Raw genomic sequence first — 24,048 nt, forward strand, 5'->3', positions numbered from 1 at the left:
GCTGTTTTTTTAGGACTTATAAAGCACATATTCTGCATGAACATATTCTACCACCCTACCCTACATATTCTACCTCTCCCAGCCTAAACTCAACAGCTACCTTATAACCATTAACAAGCACCAAATTGTGAGTTTATTAAGGCAAAAGTCACAGTTATTATTATTATTATTATTATTATTATTATTATTGTTATTATTATTATTATTATTTATTTATTTATTTTAATAGCAAGAATTTGACCTTAAAACAGAGTGTGACCATATAAAGGTGCTTCTCAATGAATTAGAATGTCGTGAAAAAGTTATTTTTTTTCAGTAACTCAAATTGTGAAACTCGTGTATTAAATAAATTCAGTGCACACATACTGAAGTAGTTTAAGTCTTTTGTTCTTTTCATTGTGATGATTAAGGCACAAACATTTAACAAAAACTCATCAAATCACAATCTCAGCAAATTAGAATACTGCATGAGACCAATATTTTATTTTTTATTTATTTTTTTTTTGCTTTAATTACTGCCTCAATTCAGCCTGGCATGGAGGTGATCAGTCTGTGGCACTGCTGAGGTGGTATGGAAGCCCAGGTTTCTTTGACAGTGGCCTTCAGCTCATCTGCATTTTTTTGTCTCTTGTTTCTCATTTTCCTCTTGACAATACCTGAGATTCTCTATGAGCTCAGGTCTGGTGAGTTTGCTGGCCAGTCAAGCACATCAACACCATGGTCATTTAACCAACTTTTGGTGCTTTTGGCTGTGTGGGCAGGTGCCAAATCCTGCCGGAAAATTAAATCAGCATCTGCAAAAAGCTGGTCAGCAGAAGGAGGCAAGAAGTGCTCCAAAAGATATTGGTAAATGGGTGCAATGACTTTGGTTCTAAAAAACACAATCGACCAACACCAGCAGATGACATTGCACCCCAAATCATCACAGACTGTGGAAAATTAACACTGGACTTCAAGCAAATAGGACTATGAGCTTCTCCACCCTTCCTCCAGACTCTAGGACCTTGGTTTCCAAATTAAATGCAAAACTTGTGCTCATCTGAAAAGAGGACATTGGTCTACCAGGCAACAGTCCAGTTATTCTTCTCCATAGCCCAGGTAAGATGCATCAGGACTGGCTTAACAAGAGGAATACGACAACTGTAGCCAAAATCCTTGACATGTCTGTGTGTGGTGGCTCTCAATGCCTTGACTCCAGGCTTAGTCCATTACTTGTGAAGTTCTCTCAAATTCTTGAAATGATTTCGCTTGACAATCTTTATAAGGCTGTGGTTCTCTTGGTTAGTTGTGCATCTTTTTTTTTTCTCCACACTTTTTCCTTCCACTCAACTTTCTGTTAACATGCTTGGATACAGCACTCTGTGAACAGCCAGCTTATTTGGCATGAATGTTTGTGGCTCCTTGTGAAGGGTGTCTATGATTTCCTTCTGGACAACTCTCAGATCAGCAGTCTCCCCCATGATTGTGTAGCCTAGTGAACCAAACTGAGATGGCATTTTAAAGGCTCAGGAAACCTTTGCAGGTGTTTTGAGTTGATTAGCTGATTGGCATGTCAAAATATTCTAATTTGTTGAGATGTGAATTGGTGGGTTTTTGTTAAATTTGAGCCAAAATCATCACAATTAAAAGAACCAAAGAATAAGACTACTTCAGTCAGTGTGCATTGAATTTATTTAATACTCAATTTGAGTTGAATAACTGAATAGAGTTGTTCCGATTCCGATACTAGTATCGGAAATATCTCCGATACCACAACAAATTCTGGCATCGGCATCGGCGAGTACATGAACCCATATACCGATCCGATACCATTTTCTTAAAAAAGACCTAGTTATGACCGCAAGCTTTGCCTAACCGCTGCACGGTTCTTCTTCGCTGCTCAAAATGCATTGAAAACACAGGAAGTTGTGCTGTGTTGCCACAAGCAACCCCTGTTTAGAGCAGCGAAGAAGAAATGAAAACGCGTTAGCAGCCCTTATCTATATATGACTGGATCACTCATCACATTCTAAACTGCCAAAAGACAGTGAAGCCGCTACTATATTATAGATCAGTGGTTAGCAGTATGTCTCTGTAGTACCGGTAGTTACAGACTCTCGAGTATATTCAGTACCGGCAACTGCGTTCAGTCGCTTCCGTGTAAGTCAAAACGCAGGGCTCCAGACAGTAGCCGAATATATACTAGTGTCTGTGAATATTAAACTGCAAAATACTATTTAAATATTACTCCCGCAAAATCTACATCTCTGTGGGTGACTGGCACAGATGCGCGAGAGCTCGCTGTTTTGTAGTCTCTGCTGTGTGTCATGAGGACACGAACGCATAAACCGTCACTTCATGAGAATTTACCGTTTCATTTGAGAATACTGTCATATCATAAACACAGACACTCAAAGATCTTCATGGCAGCCCATTAAAATAAATGTTTGGTTTACATGAGTAAATTGACAATATATAAAGCTACTGTTGTAGCCTACAGTAATAATAATACATCTCTATAATAATAATAATTATGCCTAGATGGTTGCTTGTTTTTTACTTGTTTTTTACTTGTTAGAGATTATCTGATTAATAGATCTTTTTTTATATTCCTAGACTTATTTGTTGCAGTTTTTTTATACAGTTATATTGTAAAACTTAAATACCTTTTTTAGTTTGCGGTGTTAGATTTTTGGCTGCATTTGAAGTTCTTTTTTGCATAAGAAAATAAATAATACTGTCAAATTCATGTTAGATAATAAAAATACTGTAATAAATACAGTAGTTCACCATGTATTTGTTCATGTTTTATTGAGGGATCTGTCTGAAGCACACCATAAAAAAATTCTAGCAATTTACACAGGGCTAGTAGTATATACAGCTGTATATACAGATATACACCCAGGTATCGGATCAGTACTCGGTATCGGCCGATACCCTGAGCCCAGGTATCGGAATCGGTATCGGGAAGAGAAAAAGGGTATCGGAACATCTCTATAACTGAAACAAGATTATTTTTTTCTAATTCTTTGAGAAGCACCTGTATATGTGCGTATGTGCGACAGTAACTATTGTAAGGAAGATATTTTGCTGGGAAGCAGAGGTTACTATGGTAACTTGTTAACTTTGGGAAGGCAACTGAGAAATATATAACACTTCATAATTCTGAGCCCACATACTTTAGATGTTACAATGCCTAATTACATCTCCATTATTTTCCTCTTCATAAACATTAAGATCCCGCAAAATAATTGTCAGGATCTAGAATCATTTTCACATCCTCACAGGGTTGCCCCTACTGCACGTTTTATTTTATTATATATATATATATATATATATATATGTACACTGTGCACTCATACTAACTCTGTTAACCCCCCCCCCACCTCTGTGAAAAAGATGGCTATTGGTTTCCAACTTGATAAACTCTAAGCCCTGTATCATGTTCAATATAATGAAATTTGACTGTTGTTTCTTGCCTGAGTGTAATAATACTTCAGCTTCAATTTCTTTGAGGTATCAGGATCCAATGCTAATAGCCTTTAATTTGAATACCAAATTGCATCTCTTTCTCCTCATCCATCCTCTCAGATAACCAGTCACAACGATCAGTCAATCAGACAATCTATATCTGTCTCCCTGCCTTTCATTGACACCATTTGCCCTAATCTGGGAACATCAAACTCAATAGTGTTTGATTGTTCATTTGTCTAGGTTTTAGATTAAAGTGTCACTTTATTCCCCAAGCATGTGATGTTGTATGTATGTGTGTGTGTATGTGTGCGTGTGTGTGTGTGTGTGTGTGTGTGTGTATACAGTACAGACCAAAAGTTTGGACACACTTTCTCATTCAAAGAGTTTTCTTTATTTGCATGACTATGAAAATTGTAGAGTCACAACGAAAGCATCAAGGGCTATTTGACCAAGAAGGAGACAGATGACCTGGCCTCCACAGTCACCGGACCTGAACCCAATCGAGATGGTTTAGGGGTGAGCTGGACCACAGACAGAAGGCAAAAGGGCCAACAAGTGCTAAGCATCTCTCGGGGAACTCCTTCAAGACTATTGGAAGACCATTTCAGGTGACTACCTCTTGAAGCTCATCAAGAGAAAGCCAAGAGTGTGCAAAGCAGTAATCAATGCAAAAGGTGGCTACTTTGAAGAACCTAGAATATGACATATTTTCAGTTGTTTCACACGTTTTTGTTATGTATATAATTCCATATATAATTCCACATGTGTTAATTCATAGTTTTGATGCCTTCAGTGTGAATCTACAATTTTCATAGTCACGAAAATAAAGAAAACTCTTTGAATGAGAAGGTGTGTCCAAACTTTTGGTCTGTACTGTATATATGTTTATTTTTAGTTTTTCTAGTATGCAAACTATGAAAATACTCAAAGCATTTCTCTTTCGAAGGCGGGCTTCTTCAAAGACAAGAAACGTCAAAATGAATAGCCTGTTTTTGCTTCTCAGTGAAGCGTCCTGGTCAAAAAACACCAATGAACTCTACACAGTTCCCAGTGTTTTCACTGGATCTTTTTTTTTTTTTTTGCTTCACTGCTCAGCTTCTTTGAAGACACATTCAGTCATCTGTTCCTGCTGAGGTGACATAAAGCTCAAATGCCTGATCCATCTCAACCCCTCCTGCCTAACTTTACTTTTGTTGCAGCTTTTATTTTTAGTGCTATATATCCATGAGTTTCAAAATTGATTCCCTTTTTTTTTCCTATCCCATGCTTTTTTGGTGTGAGTCGCTTCTTTTTCTTTTTCTAACACGCTCATAACACTGCATAGAAATCCTATTCATCCTGTAAGTTCAACTGTTCTCCTCTAAAAGCCAAAAAAATAAAAAAAAATAAAAAAAAAAAAAAATAAATAATGCAAATTCAGAGGGATTTGGATGAGAAATGGACATGAGAAAAGTTTCAGTGTTAAACCCATTGAGTGTTGGTATGCTGGCCTTTGCTCACTGTGCCACCCAGAGGCAGTTGACCTCTTCTGTCTTTAACTAATGGATGGATGAGAACAAAGAGGATATAGACACTGCCTTTCTAACTGTACTCATTGTTTTCATCTCAGACATCCTCTGTACAGTGATTTTCCACGACAAGCCCCTCTAAGCTATGACTTCAATGGAATCAGAGCCCTTCTGACTAGTGTGTGGACTGTTCTGTTTTTTTTTTTTTTTTTTTATCATTCAAGTCACGGCCTTGGCAGGGCTGTGTGGATGTTTTATTCCACCATCATCAAAGCAGAGAGCGTTCTTCTCCAATGCTTTGTATGAGAAAATGAATGGGGAAAAAAGACAAGAGCTGGATATTTTGATGGGCCACGAAGCGTAATGTGTGACTAGCAGCCATCACTTTGGGATAGTGTTATAATGTGTCTAAAAGAGCTTTCAGGATGTAGACTGATTCTGAAGGGGCCTCGGGCAAGAGAGTTAAGGCAAGATGACCATCAGTCTCGGAAGAAGGCGGTTCTCGTCTGGTTTTGCTACAGGGCCTAGACTTTACATTGGACATCAAGTGGTGACCCAACACTATAACAAAACCCTGTTTTTAATGGGTTGAGGAATCTTGCACAACCTGTCAAAGTATTATTATTTTTTTTCAATTTGCTGCAGTAATGATTAACTGATGACACAATTTTTATTTGTTTTAACTATTAAAATAGACTTTAATCTTGTGGAAAGTAATACAATTATAATTAGAAATTATACAATTTAATTATTTTAATTCTAACATTTTATTATTATTATTATTATTATTATTATTATTATTATTATTTATTTATTTATTTATTTATTTATTTATTTATTTATTTGATATCCAGTGCAATATTGCACTTAATATTGTTTTTCTTTCACTACACAAATTAACAGACTTGTGTCTCACTTTTTGGTTGTGACCCACCAGTGCAACCACTAAATTATCCCAAATCTCACCAATCATTCTCACACATGTGCCTGTTTTTTCCCACCACTCTACAGCTCCACGAATTTCAAGAAAAGAAATAGGGTGAAAACCAATTTTTTTTTTTTTTTTACACTCCAAAGTGTCAGAGCCCCCCTGACTGTGGTCCATTTGCAACCCTGTGGGAAGTGTCTGTTCATGATTTCCCATGTACAAATGTGTTTGAGAGTTTCTTGTCATCTCTAAGAGGTGTTTTAGTGCCATTACGGGGTTTACGTAACCTGGAAATGGGGGTCAGGTACTAAAGATGCATCCGTCACAAATCTCAGTCCATAACTTCAACACTATATCCTCCATCTGCTGTAGATATACTGCTAAACAGGGCTGCTTTTATCTTCCCGTTCTTCTCTTTCATTCAGCAGGTTTGGATTTGAGCCTGGACTAGCCATCCTCCATATTTTATAACATCAATGAAAAGAAGCTGGCTTCACACTCAATCAGCTTGATGCGTCTAAGCCCTGGAGAGAACATGCTTAGAGAGAGAGAGAGAGAGAAAGATAAAGAGAGAAAATGGGAAGCAGGGAGAGTGGTAAAAAGAGATATAAAGATTGAGAGAAGAGATGCTGTAAGCAGATAAGTGGTTGGGAGAGTTTTGCCTCCCTTTGCATAGTCTTGTCATGTTTTGTGGCTCTGGATGCTGCTCTGTTTGTGCTCCACGGCCCGTTTTGACCGGGTCATCGGTGGCTTCTGCTAGATAGCTACTAGGACAAATGCATGCAGAGAGAAAGTGAGGTGCACTGTAAAAAATTTCTTGTTGTTTTTACAAAAACTTTTTGGCAGCTGTGGTTGCCAGAATAATTTTGTAAAAATACAGAAAACTGTAAACACATTTACGTCAAAAACTGTTAATTTTACAATATAAAGCTGTAATTTACAAACAAGAAAATGTGAATATAAACCAGTAAATTCAACAACACACAAAATTAAATTATGTTTTGTACCTTGAAAATACTGACAACCACCATAATAATAAAGATGGTACTGTATAAGAGAAAGCCACATGAAGTGTCAAAGCTCATCACAAGTAGCTTCACCACAAGCAGAAGTATATATTAACATATAGAAGGTGCACATTTATGGAAACACAAAACACCATCATGGTAACACACGTGATACTTAAATAATGCAAAAAACTTTCATTAAGCAACAGAAGATGTAACATAAAGCTCAAATGTACATAACTGATAACAAGAGCTATTTAAAAACATGATTATTTAAACAAAATACTTTCAAACGTGGAGTGTCACGCAGGGAATTCTGGGAATATCAGTTTACAGTTTTAGACTGTAAATTATACATTGATTTGTTCTTTTTTTACTTCTAAAAGCTGTATAATTAACAGAATTTTACTGTAAATTTACATTAAATGCTTTGTTAGATCTTTTACAGTTTTTCCCTGTATATAGTACGGGAACTTACTTTTAACCTATTATCAGTTTTTTTTCCGTAGCGTTTTTACAAAATTTTACAGTTAAAATTACACTTATTTTTTACAGTGTGCATTTCACAAGCTGGCCATTTTTATTTTCCAATAGGTTGGTTGTGCATGCTCGGCACTGCTTTCTTACCAAATGGAATCAAACAAAGAGCAGCACAGTTGAGAATTAATGCATTTCTTGTTTCCAAACTGTGTCTGTCTATGATAGCTTATGCATTTATTATAACAAGATAACTGTGATATTAATGCATGATTCTAAAGGTCAAAGTCATGCTTTTAGATGCTATTTGCGATTCCCAAACCTTCCCAGATTAGAGAAAAATCACTTATATACTTTCCTCAGTATTTTCCATTTACAGTGGATCATAGTCATTTAGATTATTGTTAGATTGTCCTACTTCTCTCTTGTGACAAAACAACAGCATTTGGGACATGGTGTACATTCCATTCCTTATTGCTGTGGTGTGTTTTATAGACTTTATAATCTGCTTTTATTCTTAGTTCAATGGCAGTTTGTATTATGGTAATGTCAGACATTACATTTGGGAAAATAAAAGTCCCGTTAATCCTCAAAAGCATGTCCTTGTCGTGGGTTGTGTCAGACCCTCCCCCGTTCTGGCACAAAGCACGTTGCCCCCCTTTTTGCTAACACTTTCAATAGCATCTAGGGAAACATGGAAAGCAGGATGCATTTTACCCACAAACAAATGTGGCTTAAAAAGCTGTTAAACTAAAAAAATTAAAAAATAAAATAAAGAAATAATAATAATAATAATAATAATAATAATAATAATAATAATAATAATAATAATAATAATTATTATTATTATTATTATTATTATTATTATTATTATTATTATTAAAACTGTTTTAGTGTTTGTGTGAACTAAAACAACACCTCAGTGACACTGGGTCACAATGCTTATTGGTGCTGACAGGGTGTTGGTTCCCAGGGACTGTTGAAGAGCTGTGTGGCTATAACAGCCCACAAAATGTGGCCAGGCCTTCACCACCTCCAACACTTGGTGCCCACAGAGTGGGGAAGTACTTGAAGACATGTAGCCACAGCAGTGCAGTGAGAAATCCTCGCCAGCTTATCGTCCTGTGCTTCCAGCCACTGATACCACATCTTTATCCCCCAGATCTGCTTTGCCGACTGCCCAGATTATAAAAGGTCTCTCAGAGTTTGGAAAAGATAGTCTTCTCTGGTTTATCTACATTATAGATGGCTTTCCTCGTAGTCTCGAAGTAGTGTTAGACTTATAATCAGCAGCAACTGATCTCGACAGAACAGGCAGAAATAGCCTTTATCTTCGAATTTGGTTTTGTATTGTTTTCCAATTTAAAAGGCCCTGGAATTGTGCCCTGACTGTGTAATTTCCTTTGAAAATGGAAAATTAAAACAAATAATGTAGATCAAGGGTCTTTGATTGAAGAGCGCAGGCAAAATATGACTGTATATGTTTATATTGTTAGTGATCTGTCTTTTTAAGTTTTGTTTTGTTTTTAATCAACTGCTTATTCAAATAAAGATCAAAGCAGAATTGATATTGTGACAAGGAACAAAAACACATTCAAATTTAAATGAACTGATACAAATTTACACACACACACACACACACACACACGCACGCACGCACGCACGCACACACACACACACACACACACACACACACACACACACACACAGTGAGACAGGTTCATACTTTTTCATTTATTTAATAAAAAGGGTTTGTGGAGTGTTTTTTCTTTTTTTTCGTTAATAAATTAGACTGACCTATGAATTATTAGAAGTCTTTACTTTTACATTTGATCAACATAATGGATCCTCTCTGAATAAATGAATAATTAAATCTTACTGACCCCAGACTTTTGGCCATTGGTGTAAATATCAACACTATTTATTAGATAACTCTGATTTGTTTCATTCATTAATTAACACTTTATTTGGAAACTCGACTCAGAAATCTTTTCGTACTAGTTATAATGAAGATCTTTGCAGAGTTTTCTGCTTTCCTAAACGACTTCCTTGCGGTCAGGAGAAGTCACTCAAGAAGTACAGTAAGGAGAAGGGGATTTAGGGAATGAGCTGTAGGGACAGGAATAGGGCGAAGGTCTTGATTTACAGCCATCCATCAAAGCAGGCCAGCTGCTGGCCTGGCAGGCAGAGGACGGTAAAGCCAGCAGCTTCCCTGAGACAAAGACTCTCTGGCTGAGGTTTGTCATTACCGCCACTGTAGGGTTATGCAGTCTGGGACCATCTGTATTAGCAGGCCCTCTGACGGAGCTCCCAGAAGAAGCAGAGATGTATCCACATGACTCTAGCAGGCATTTCCCAGGCTGTAATTAAGCTCCTAGCTGTGGCCACGCTTGCCAGGCTTGAGTGCAAGGAGACCCAATCCTGCTCATTAGCATGGCACCCAGAGTCAAAGTGCTAACGTAGCTATAATTACAGCCCAGGCTCTAGATCCAGAACACATTGACTTTGGTCTGCGGCTTTATCCTTAGCGCTTCGCTAGCTCTAACTAACCTGCTGGCAGATTGACTTGCAGATTGAGAATTGTAACAAAAGCAAAGCTAAAGGAGATGTTTTGATTGACGCTATACTGAATAGATTGGATAATAGGCATCATTGATTGTGTCCATGTTAGCGTGTGGATAAAGCTGTGTTTAAGTGTCACACAAGTGATTTACCTGCTGCACCAGTTGCCAGCAGTGGTTGTGCTTTTGCTGGAAGGCCTGCAATTAGCAAAATGATGCGTTTAGAGCCAGTCTGGTGCTTTGAGCCAGCTGGCCTGGGTGTAAAGAAATTTTTCTCTGTCCGGGCTAGCTGATGTAGATTTGTGCACAAGAGGCTAATTGGTACATCATTTTTTATTTATTTATAATTTTTTTGGAGTACAGAAAGTGTGTGTGCGTAAACCAGATATCACATAATGACTCTTGAAAGACTCCAGTTTGAAAGATCCGCTCTTGTGGCCACTGGGAGCCTGGAAGACATAATAACACCATAATGGTCTCCCAGCTTGCTGTGGGGCTTCTGTGCCATGCTGATCCCATGACTGGTCCAGGTCAGCCAACAAACCATGCCGGCATATTGAAGCACAGGGACACAACATTGCAGTACATGCTCTTCCATTGTATGTGTCGTGTTTTGGTTTGGTGTCTGCCAATGTACCTCTTGACAGGGACTAGTCCTCTTCAGGCATTCTGTTGTTTCTAGATGATTTCTAGCTGATTTCTAGCTGATAGCCTGTATGTGGTGCAATTAAAAATGTAGTACACTAAAAGGGCAAACTTAACTGTTCAGAATTTTCAGGTTAGGTTAGGGGGTGGTTTGTGTGTTTGTGAAATGAACACGTTTATGAAGGCCACATTAAATTGATCAAAGATGACAGTAAAGCCATTATAATGTTACAAAAGATTTATATTTCAAAAATAGTAAAAAAACAATAAATTTATTATGAAGCAATGAGAATACTTTTTGTACGCAGATAAAACAAAAATCATTCAGCAGTTTGTCTCCTCTGTGTCGCCGTAGCGCCATTTTGGAGAACAACCACTGAACGCAAGCAGCGTACAATCTTCTGTGTCAGCTGCGCTGCACAGATGCACTGTTTTCATTCATGTTGAAAACATAGCGTTATCCTTGCGGCTGACTTAGAAGAGCGTACGCTGTTTGCTATCAGAGGATATGAATTGATGAATATAATCATAATTTGGGTTTTTCCTCGCGTACTAAAAGCATTCCCATTGAAAATGGTTTCAAATTCAGATTGAACCACTAATGGTAGATGGACTATTCTGACGATGTCTTTCATACTTTTCTTTTACTTAATCTCCTCTATCAAACGGTCAAAGACCGGCCATCATAGAAGCAAATATTCATTTTAGGCTTAAACGGATCTGATGCGTGTGACTGGCATGTTTTAGTCCTACAGCTTGGCTGACTTGCTTTCCCGCCTTTCACCTCGGCCCTGATGCCTGGCCACCACCCCTTGTTTCTGTAAAAATTAAATCTCATTAATATCCACTCCGATGCATCCTTTGTACCTTTTCTGGCCACTAATGCCTAATGACCCATACACTATTAATTGAATCACTTTAGGGTGGCCAAATAGTTTTGTCAAACAAGCATGCAATTTGTGTAGTTGTTAACCAAGTCTTCATTTTTCATAGTCTTATGTCTTTTTTCTTCTTTTTTTTCTTCTTTTTTTCGTGTATAAAAAAGTGTGCAATGTTCATAATAGTGATAATGAACAGTTAATTTCCACTTTCATTGGACATTTAATCAGATTGATAGTGATGGAGAGAAGAGGAGAGGTGGTCAGGCATGAAATACTCAAACCATCTTTGTTCTGTCAGCTTATTTTAGCAAGATGAGTGGCCCCAAGCAGAAAACAATAGGACATGAGTACTGTATTGATCCCTGAAGGGAAATTCAGGTGCAAACTAGGAGCCACATCAAACAGAGTGCTCAAAAAATGCCACTATACCTAGAATGCAATTAAGACCATGCGAGAAACAGAGTCGCATCAAATGCATAGCTTGCAGTGTGAATGCATTATGTGATATTATCATGTTAGAGAATGAATAGGTGAAAAAATGTCCTTGCTGAATGTCATTGTTCCTCATTGGAATAACCCTGTCAGGAACATGTGTGTGTGTACGCATTTCCCAATACAAATTAAGCAAATTTCAGACTTGCATCCTCTGTAGTTCGGTAATTCTCCAAACAGGACATACTTTACGACATCAGTCAGGTCGCCTTGGTTACTGCAATTTTCCTCACACTGTATTTACAATAAGTTGAAATATGATAATCAAATACCCCTGCTTCCTTTCGTTTTCATTTAAACTTAATAATAGCTGCAGAAATTTAGTTCAGTGAAATGTGTATATATATATACAGCCTACATTACAATGAAACTAAATATTATATCAATTGCCTTTTTATTTTCATTTTAACATATTAAGAGATACATTGAATAAAGACCAAAGATAACCTGTTAGATTTACTCAAAACGAATTATATTTTATATTAACCACTAAAGAGACATCAAAGCCAGTGGCAAATGTCAGAAGGACTAACTCAGTCGAGACTTGTCAGTAAACATGAGCTGATCGTGTGATCGCGAATTTTAAATAGGCGCAATCTTTATAAATAAACCAGGTAACACTTTATGGTAAGGGTACACAAATTACCATTAATTAATGTATAAATTAATGTGTGAATTATGCATTACTTCATGCATTAATATTTCATGAATTATCAGGAACTAACATGAGCTCATAATCTTTCATTCATGACTTCATGGATAAACAACAACTTAATTAAGACATTGAGTAAGGTGCGTACAGTACATCATCTTGATTTATGATTTATTACACATGATCATGATGTTTTCTTTGTTCACAAAAAAAAAAAAAAAAAACAAGGTCTTCACTATACATTGTGGATAAAGCTATGCTTATTGTACATTATTCCAAAAAGCATTATTTCGTGATGCAAGGCTTTTCTTTTTTAATTATTAAAGGAATATTTAAAAATCCACATTAAATCATGCATGCATACAGGCTGGAACAGTTTATCAATTAATGTGAGAACTAATGTTTGTCATTAAATGTGTTATAAGTTATCAAGCATGGTCATTTCTTCTTCATAGTATGTTAAAGGACAGACCTTAACATTTGTCCAATCACAGCACACAGTATGCGAATTCTGTTAATATCCAAATACAGTGGTCATCATTAACTAAGCATTAGTTTCTCATGACTTCATCATGTGTGTGGCCCCTCAACTGAAGTGGTGACCAGACCCCAACATTGGCCAGTCACAGCACATATCACGTGCATTCTGTTAAAATCCAAATACAGTAGTCACCATTAACTAAGCATTAACTTCTCATGACTTCATCATGTTTGTGGCCCCTCAACTGAAGTGGTGACTTGGTCCCTTGGAATGCTGATAAACAGTGTGTTATTAACCCTTTAGAACCTAAAGCTAAAATACACCTGTTTCACAATGTGGTATCTTCAAGTGCAGAGTGTCATTTCTATATATATTTATTTATTTATTTTTCAGAAAATTATTGGCTGTCAGGGAATTGCAGTTAGTGTACATTATTGTGTGTGGTGTTTTATTAAATATAATTTAATTAGACAGAAAAAGGTGAAGAAATTTTACTGCTTTTTATTTTAAAATAAAATCTGAAAAATCAGGAACCAAAGAGTCTAATGCCTCAGTATTGAAAAGGGAACTATAATACATATATACAAGTCTTTTTGGGACACTCGATTGCACAGTTTTTACTCAGGAGCCATTTGTTTTACCCTAGTTCTCCAGGTGTTTTTGGATCCTTCAGTCCAGTCATTTAAATGTGGTGCTCTCTGAAGCAGTTCCTGTCTAACTGCAAGCAAAGTCCCACATCACATTTCTGGCACTTCCATGGGGTGCTCCTTATGCATCTTGAGTATCACTCACAGGAAAAGTCAGATGATCACATCTCTCTCTCAGGCTGCCATCCAGGTGAACACCTGTGAGCTGAGCAGCAACTGTAGCTACTCCTGAATGTTTTGCCGTGTCGTGTGCTTGTCATGGTGGATGGCACACAATGCTTTTTGTGTGTGTTTGTGTAAAATTAAGCAGTTGGTCAGAGCTTCTTGTTGGAGTACTACAGCTACAGATGCGACCATGGTCCCTCTGAGATGGTGTTGTGTTCAATGTGGACGGCCCATTTGTTTCTTCGTAGGTAGATGGAGAGGACACATTGGGGGAAAAATAGAAGCATGTGTTACAAGCTCAATATAATTTCCAAAAAAGCTAATTATTATTTAGAGCAAAAAAAAAAAAAAAAAAAAAAAAAAACTATAATAATACAAAAACAATAAAAATAAAAATAAAGCCTGCAGTTGCTTACACACACATGCAAACACATGCACATACACACACACACACACAGTACACGTGCATATGTTCATATGCACAAACATTCATGCATGCACACTTATTGCACACACAACGTTACATGAGTAAACATGAACGCGTGCAAGCACATACACACTAACACGCATGTGTAACATACATATACCACAAAAGTGTGTGAAACTGTGCTTTTTTAACTGAAAAATGGAGTCTTTGATTATTTTACTCACATTTCTCATCAGAGATTGATTCATCAGAAAGAAACATAAGCTTCACTTATCAAATCCACGTCTGGATCAGTGAATACACAAACTCCGTTTCCAAAGTCATGCTCAGCCTCTTCCCAGGTGTCATCAAAGATCAAATCAACTGCCTCCTCTCTTGTAAAACCTTTCCTCGCCATGTTTTTGTTAATTTTTTTCAATTATATTTTGCACTCTCAAATCTGCTGCGCTCCTTATCTCCTCTCTACCCTAGAGCCACTGTGATTTGCTGCTGGAAAGCATGCAGTTACCATGTTAAGCCGTGTATTGTCATAAAGCGCAAGTTTACTATCAGACACAATTGGTTTCTATTATTTTTTCCATTGTGTATATGGTTGGTGAGTTATGATAACATAAATAGAGCTTGGTCAGAGCCGCAGAGTGACTAAACAGACTGATTCCACTAGGAAACCAGTTTCCTAATGTTTCTCAGACTTTCTAAAAAAACTCTTACCATCCAACATCTATGCAGTTTCTATTTAAATCAATGTTATTAATTCAACGATTTAGTGTTTCTTGTATATTAATTTAATACAAGTAGTCTTGTATTATAATGTTAATCATATAATGTTTTTTTTGATTAATGTACAATAAGCATAGCTTTATCCACAATGTATAGTAAATACCTTGTTTTTTGTGGACAAAGAAAAGATCATGATCATGTGTAATAAATAATAAATCATCATGATGTACACACCTTACTTAATGTCTTAATTAAGGTTTTGCTATCCATGAAGTCATGAATGAAAGATTACGAGCTCATGTTTGTTCCTGAAAATTCATGAGATATTAATGCATAAAGGAATGCATAGTTCACACAAAATGTATGTATTAATACATGGTAATTTGTGTACGCTTACCGTAAAGTGTTACCATAAACCACAGATTTGAGTTTTAAACAACTACATTCTCACCTGAAATACATTTAAAACTACATTTCATGACACAATTACACTAATATTTTGAAAATTATTTGAATAAATGGTCACAATGCTGCGTGAACTCCAACCAATCAGCATGTTTAGCGCCCAAGTCCCACCCCCAAAAGTTCTGGACCTTTGAAAAAGTACTACTTTGTGAACAGGGACTTTCTGAGGGGCAATTTTTTTTACCTGGAACTTTATTTAGATCCTGGTTCCTATGTTGGAAACACACTGAGTACCAGCCCAAAGTCCCTAGTTCCTGGGTAAAGTTCCTGCGGTGGAAACTCGGCTTAAGTTGGTTGCTGAAGAAGCTTCAAGATTGTTGTTCTCCAAGGGCATTTTGCTTTCAGTAATACCAGGGTTATGCAGTGGCTTTTGTGAATTATTTCTATATAGTATCACAGATCACGGCATTGAAAAAAAAAGGAAAAAAAAGAAAAAAAAAATCATTGTAAACTTATAGAACATCTGTTTTGGCTTGTTACACCCAGGCAAGACTTGCAGATACTTTAAGTTTACAGTACCTCTACAATCCTGCTTTAGGCCCTGTTTCCCAAAAGCATCATAAACAGTGCTTAATCTCAAACAAAATGAATGACAAAAGCATCTTAACTTTAGTATTTGAAGGACATCATAGAACGAAATGCTTCCAATACCTGGATACTGAGTGGAAATAGCAATCCTTAGGTAACATGTAAAGTTCAAGCTCATATAATGAAGTTAAGTACATTTTTGTGAATACAAAAGAGAAATGTCTGATTTTTGTCCATGCAGTGTTTTGGACCCAACTGACCTTCACTGTTTTGTTAAAACAAGTTAAAACATTCCTCTGTGTTTTTTATTTTTTTTTATTTATTTTTTTTTGCCAAAGAAAGAAAAACATGGATTGAGAAAAAAAAAAAAAAAAAAAAAAAAAAAAAATGCAGTTCAGATTTAGGCACTGTTAATAAATTTATTACTTGTATCATTTCTCCCAGTGGTTGTTCCTTATGTGGTTAATACAGTTTTACATTCAGCGGAAAATGAAACAGATGTAAAGCCTTGAGGCATTTTGCAAAGCTCAGTAAACTGTGCTTCAAGCAATTAACATGATTGAAAACATAGAAATCAAAATTCAACTCTATTGATCCTACAACGGAGCACATTAAGTGCACAATGGCACCATTGTAAAAAATAAATCGGTCAATAATATACCTTAAATGTTTAAAATGTTTATTTCACCTAATATTGAACTGCACTTTTAATCAGATCTTTTAATTTACATTAAGGTGTTTAGTAGACTCTTAACCAATTGAGTTCTAAAAAAAGAAAAAAAAAAAAATATATATCTTAGGATCCTTGTAGAAAAAAAAAAAAAAACTAAGTGCTTGTACAGACATGTAATATGTATAGGTAATATCCTTGTGACGTTAAGCAATTTAGAAGTCGATTTCTCACCAGCATTTTCTTAAACCACAGACATTGAAATTTCATTTGTTGCCATTATGCAGCTAACATGCAACAATTGCTTGGTTTAATAGTTTTGTTTCTCTATAATGACTTACTGAGAAGCTGGAGGTATGTTTATTGACATCTGCACGTTGCTCTGATAATGTTAATAGCATAGGTTGCTGGAGCATTGGTAATAAAGTGTTGTGGAAGTGAAGGGAGACGCCCCATAAAAGTTAATTGACTCACACTTGCTTCTCTTAGGTAAGTGTTAAGTGGCTCTCCTTTGAATATTAGAGTGAGGCTTTATTGAAGTCATTGCTGACTGATCTGAGCCTCATCATAACATGTCTTTCATTTGGTGACGTTGCGTCTGCACACTGACTTAGGACCACATTCTCACTTTCCTAACTCAACTGTGTTTTATGAGCAATTAGCAGATTGCTCTGTGATCAGAATTTAAGAGAAGCATCTATAGAAATTTGACAGTTGGCTTTCAATCTCAATGTTAATGCACATGCAATAAAGCTTTTTCTTCTTTTGGTGTGTGGTGTGGTGCACCAGTTCCTTTTGGGGAAATAATTATGTCTCAAATTGGATGGACACCATTTGTGAACTGCAATTTTAATATAGATTACAGGGGTGCTGATTGGGTTGACTTTGACTGAGCCTTCTGGGGACATTAACCTTTCTTTGGCACTCTTGTCGTTGTCCTACTGAAGGAAGTATGATCTCTTAAGTCCCAGTGGTCTTTGTCAATTGCTGCATGATTTCCTCCAGGATTTTGCTGTGCTTAGTGCATCTCAAATTTTTGCTTATACCTTCAAGGGTTTTACAGACCTTGCCGCAAAGGAGCCTCCCCAAAGTTTGATGCTGCCATCACCGTGCCTCAGTGTAGTTAATAGCTTTGTGTTGAATTCTAAAACACCACCAAATCTCTCTCCGCATTTGTGAGCCTCTGGGCAAACTCCAGCAGAGATGTGATATCAGACTGTGTTTCTAGCCCCCAAAAGAGACTTTCTTCCTGACACACTTCCATCAGATTGAATTGTGTTTGCAGTTGTTTTCTTCACCAGGGTCATCACTAAAATTACCTGATACAATATTTTGTAAGTTAGTCCCATGGAGGGCCTTAGGTCTGTAGGTCTGTAGAACCTAGGAGTCCATACAGATACTTCAAGGGCTCATGTAGGTTATATATAACACACTTAAAAGGCTTTTCTTTAAAGGCTTGCTCTATCTGTTTTGATGTTTCTTATATTTCTAGTAAACCAATGATAATTATGTAGTGCAATCTTGCTAATTTGGTAACACTTTAGTATAGGGACCAATTATCATTGTTAAGTAGTTGCTTATTAGCATGGTTGATATTAACATATTGGCTGTTTAAAGCTAATTCTGGAGGACAATATTTTACATGTCTAATCCTACCCAATACCTAAACTTATTAACTACCTTACTAACTATTAATAATCTGCAAATTGGGAGTTTACCGAAGAGACAAGATTTTTTGAAAAAATGCTTAGTAATTAAATATATAGAGAAAATTTTATTTTATTCAACTGAAAAATACAAAATGCAGAAAATGTTGGTGCATTTTGAAATCAACTTGTACTTTATGAAATTAAACTTAAATTAAACTTCTTTTAATATTTTAATAAATTATTTGCAGAAATAGCATGCAAACTAGAGCTGCAAGATTCTGCATAAATTGAGAATAATGTTTCAATACATACAAGTGTTAAGGTACTTTCGTTTTGATCACTACTGTAGAAAGAATAAGTGTTTATACCCAAACTATAAACTTTTATCCCAATACTTCTGTTATCTGAATGTCTGTAACACAGAAATAATGATATGTGGTTTAAAAGACTGTTTTCGTTGCTCTTTCTTGATCTGCCGCAGCATGAATGATTACTAAACATGGGCACCAACAAAACGTGCTTCTCTCACTCCACTGACATTTGTCATAATAGACATAGCTGAATCATTGTCATTCAAGAATAAGATCACATGGGTGTTTGAATTGAGATCGCCATCTTTAAACGATTAATCTTAAAGTTCTCAATGTAAACACTGCAAATTGTTTTGCAAGGATATTTTCATGTTCACTAATGACAAGATCTTGTCACATCCCATATATATAAATCATTAAATACATAAGAGACTTTACAAAAACATTAAGAAGTTTTCCAAACTTTTGACCTGTATTGTATAATAAAAACACAAAAATAGAAGTACCGCTGTCTCCATGTGAGTTGCTTTCTCTTAAACATTCTTATAAACAGTATGCTATGAAAATAAATCTGCTGTCTGCATGGCTTCCATATATTCCTTCACAATTGTTCTGGGCATTGGGTGAACAATTGTGAGTAATGGGCTTTTGCAAATTGAATGGGATAAAATGGGTGTACCGCATGGTTAATTTTGTGTTTGAAAGATGTCTTGATGCTACTCATCTGCTATGACTGAACTTTGATTACAGTATATCAAATATTGTATTAGGGGTGAAGTCTAATCACTGTCTGCACTGTCTGCCGTGTTGATTTGATTGGCCCTATTCATCTGACTCCGAGGAGGAAGCTGTCAGAGATTGTGAAGGTATGGGCTTTGGCCCATGTGGCCGACAGTGCATTAAAATTGGCATTGAGGGGCCAACTCCATCTGCATTTATTTATTCACTTATTAATGCAATGAATTAGGGCTGCTGCCAGGCTCTGCCAAAGTAAGTCTGTCAGTCTTGGCACCAAGAAACTAGTTGGGAGATGATGTGGTGAGGCGGGGATTCAAGCGCCTCAGTAAAGCTCCCAACATTAATCTGTTTCTGTCTGAAATCTGACTAAGGCTTTTAACTAACTGGTGTTCATGAATTGGGGCCAGACATTGGCCGCCCCCCTAAAACCTCACAGTTTGGATATGAAGATCTTGGATCAACATTTGCTCACCAGTAACATCTTTTGTCTTGAACATCAGCCAAACCCTACCACTCTACTATATATGACAGATGAGATGGGCGGCTATTTTCGTAAAACGTGTTCTGTAGTGATGAGATGCTTAACTCAAACACTGTTTTATTGATTGTGCCAGTTTAGATCCAGCTCATTTTGAAGTACTAATGGAAAACCTAGCGCTTAGTGGTAATGGTGCGATTACACACCGAAAGAGCCTTGAATGAGAGTCTGGGCAGATTTAATGACCTGTTTTGGTGCCGTCCTGTGGGTTTTAACCTTGGTTAAAAATGTGTCCATTATGATACTATTCACTGCCTGATATGCAACGTTTCCTGCCATGTATGGCCTGTTACGAATAAGATGAGAAACGTATAGCATGAAATTGAACATTATATCGTACGTTGGTTAGCATTTAAGTGGTTGCAATTTAAAAAATACTATCCTGGTGTTCTACTCTCAGCAGTCGCGTAGTTATTATTCAAACTGTATTTCAGGTTACAACCAGAGTCATGCTAGTTAGCTAAAATTGTTAGTCATAAGGGTAATTTTTTTGACACTGAGATTTAATAAATAAGCTGAAATTTTAGAGTAAAAAAATAAAAGAAAATCACCTTTAAGATTTCCTGAATGAAGTCCCCAATGCATATTACTAATCAAAAATTAAGTTTTGTTATATTTACGGTAGGCCATTTACAAAATACTAAATCTTCATAGAGCATCATCTTTACTTAATATCCTAATGATTTTTGGCACAAAAGAAAAATTTATAATTTTTACGCGTACAGTGTATTGTTGGCCATTACTACAAATATACCTGTGCGGCTTTTGTGGTCCAGGGTCACATATAGCCAGTTAAAATAAATTGTAATTAAATAAAAGCCAAAGTTATATGATGCTGCTAAAAACAAATTTAGTTAAGTTAGTAGAGTGACTGCCTTTAGTAAGTTGCACTAGTATTTTTGAATATATGTTCGTAGATGCCTTGTGTGTGGCTTGGGGCATGTTTTCCCACAGTATTTCTCCTGTTCTCCACTGTGAAAGCTTTGATGAAACGCTGCTTGCACCTCGCTAGAACGGTAACTCTTCCCTCCATCACTCCTTTCTCTTCTTCTCCCACAGAGAGGGGTGGCATGGGGCTCTGTTTCCCTTTCTAGTGCTTGCTTTTGTTCTGTTTTTCTCTTTTGTTGAGTTTGTTTTGACAGCATGTATTACCACAGCTCATGAGGGTTTGAAGAGACTAGCTGCTAACATTAGCATGGTAGCGTATTTGCTTTCTGCACACATAAAGTCATCTTTTCGATTCCTTCTGGTTTAGAGTTGTACATATACTTACTGTGGGTAGTCTGCATATATATATATATATATATATATATATATATATATATATATATATATATATATATATATAGCTTCAAATGCTTACCTTTTAAAAAATATATATTTTGTGTGTGTGTGTGTGTGTGCGTGTGTGTGTGTGTGTGTGTGTGTGTGTGTGTGTGAGTGACTAAAATACACCATAATGATTTTTTTTTTCACCCATCAACCCTGATTGTCTTTATTTTTAATTATTTGACTCCGAGTAAATAAAGTTTATTTTATATACAGTTAACTGTACTCACATTTGCATTGTGAAGAATGAGTTCACCCCAATGTTTAAAGATGGCCTTGTTTTTAACCTTGCTGCATTTCACATATCACCAGAGGCTGTCTGGTATTCAATCAATTGAAGCCTCAATCAGATCAATCAGTCCTCTCGAGTACTGACCTGCACATCGATCATCAGTAAGGCCTTGTGATGTGCGATGTGCTCCACTGCTTCATTAAAAGCCTATTTTGTTGCAATGGGTGACAGTGGATTTCCATGGAAGCCACCTATTCTAACCTGCCTTAGGCCACTAAAGGCTGATCAGTGTGCTCTCAGTGCCTATAAAGCCAGGAACGTTTATAAAAACTTTAAGTTGGAAATCATTTGCTCTTTTACTACCATTCATAAGTTCACTGAAGATCTTCAATCTTCTTTTGAAGCCGCCTCTAAAAGAAACGCAAGCAATTTGGATGCTAAAAGAAAAGAGGAAGTCAATAAGAACTATAGGAAAAACAAAGGACATCAAAGAGAAATCAAGAGCTTGGAAACTACCGGCGACATCAGCAACCAACTACGACCTGATCGGCTGAGAAAAACAACAGTTGTTGATGACAGACAAATCATAAAAGCTGTGAAAATGAACCCTAAAATACATGTCTGTAAAATCACCAACAACCTCCAGATAGCTAAGGTCTGGCGCAACTCGTGAACCGTTTCTCATTCTCTCAATCCATTCTCAAGTTCTCAATCCATTCATCCATAATAGTGTTTATGTGACCTTGGTATAGTGTGTGTGTGTGTGTGTGTGTGTGTGTGTGTGTGTGTGTATAAACACAAAAAAATTAAATAATTTGCCACACATACGATGTTATAACTGTAGAAATGTGTCATTAGTCTGTAAAAAGGGACCATTGTGCAACCTTACTATATTCTATCCAAAACTGATTTCCTAGTTCTAACGAGCCATTCCTGACAGACTGTCTCTGTGTCTGTGCGCTTTCTCTTCCTTCCAGCATAGACATACGGCAGCAGTAAAATTGATGAAACAGAGCAGCAAACCAATGAGTCATTTCGCTCAATACTTCAGCCATTTCTTTTCCTTAAATAGTATTTTCTTTTTTTCTTTTCTTTTTTTCTTAACCCCTAATTCTTTTTGAAAGACTCAAGATGCTGTGGTTCCCGGCTATTACAAGGTCATATATCATAAACATGAGGACTGAATGTCTGAGTATAAAAAGTGAGTGTCTCTGTCAGATCGGATATTTGGAGATCTGCTGTGTTTGCCTGTGGCTTGGCTGAGGGATGTTCTTTTAATTCCTTGGCTTCTTTTACTCTTTGAGTTTTTAATAGCCAGAGAAAAAGCTATTTTCTGTCTGAGTAAGCTTAACATCATATATCATAAATATCTTAAAGCTCTGAAGATAAATCGTTATAGTTTCTGTGAAATCCTTGGTTATATAAGGATAATTTTACTTTGCTGCTGAAATAGATTCATAGATGCTTTGCACAATTGAACCACAAACAATTTGGATTTTGTCACAAACTTCCACTGAACCTCTTCGTTTACTCTGTCCTTGGGTTGGTATGTGGTATGTTTTCACAATATATCTATATATATATATATATATATATATATATATATATATATATATATATATATATATATATATATTTTTTTTTTTTTTTTTTTTTGCATTGTGGTGTGGAGTATTGTGTCCACTATGAGAGTTTTCTCACACCCAGGCTGACGTATTAAAGAGATTAAGGGCAAACATATGAACTTATCCAGCATACTATTTCTTGTGGATATTTTGCTCAACTGAATTATGGTCTCACTTGCTTAATTTGCTGCTTAAGTGTTTTGAAATTTGAATCTGAAGTGGCAAAATGTTTCTTAATTGCAATTGCATTTAAAGACTCTTGCATTCCCACAGAACAATATCAGAAGTTTGATCCATATTGTGACTCAGTACTGTCAATATTTGCTTGCTGGAGGGGCATATACTCAGAGTGTGTTCTCTTCTCGCTCAATTACAAAACAGATTTGCATTTCCTGAAGGAAGCAATGTTTGTTAGTCAATTAAAGAGAGTTGTGTGGAAAATCCCAGAATGCTTAAGGTTTAAGGTTTGGTTGCTGTCTATAAATTGTTAAATAGGTGCTAGAAAGACAAGACATGATTAAATCTTAAAAATCCAAAATGGTCATTATAAAATATATATAAAAAATTTCATTTTCACTCGACTGGGTTTCCAAAATGAGTGAAAAGTCCTGGGATTATACGATTTTTCTTTATATCTGAGATGTCGAACCATTATTCTATCACAACTACGGTATCTGTTTAAATAATCACAAAATTGCACAAAATCACAAAAATGTAATACTCATGGTGAATAATAAAAAACAAACAAAAAACAATTAACAACTATTAACTAACAATTAAACAAATATTTTTTTACTATCAATTAAACATAATTTAGATCTTTAGGAAACTCCATAACCAAAATAATAAAAAAAATATATATAAAAATAATTAAAAGCATTTTGATATTCACTATGCTTATTAGCTCTATATATATATA

The sequence above is a fragment of the Carassius auratus genome, unplaced genomic scaffold (genome assembly GCF_003368295.1).
Source record: "Carassius auratus strain Wakin unplaced genomic scaffold, ASM336829v1 scaf_tig00214937, whole genome shotgun sequence".
NCBI lineage: Eukaryota > Metazoa > Chordata > Actinopteri > Cypriniformes > Cyprinidae > Carassius > Carassius auratus.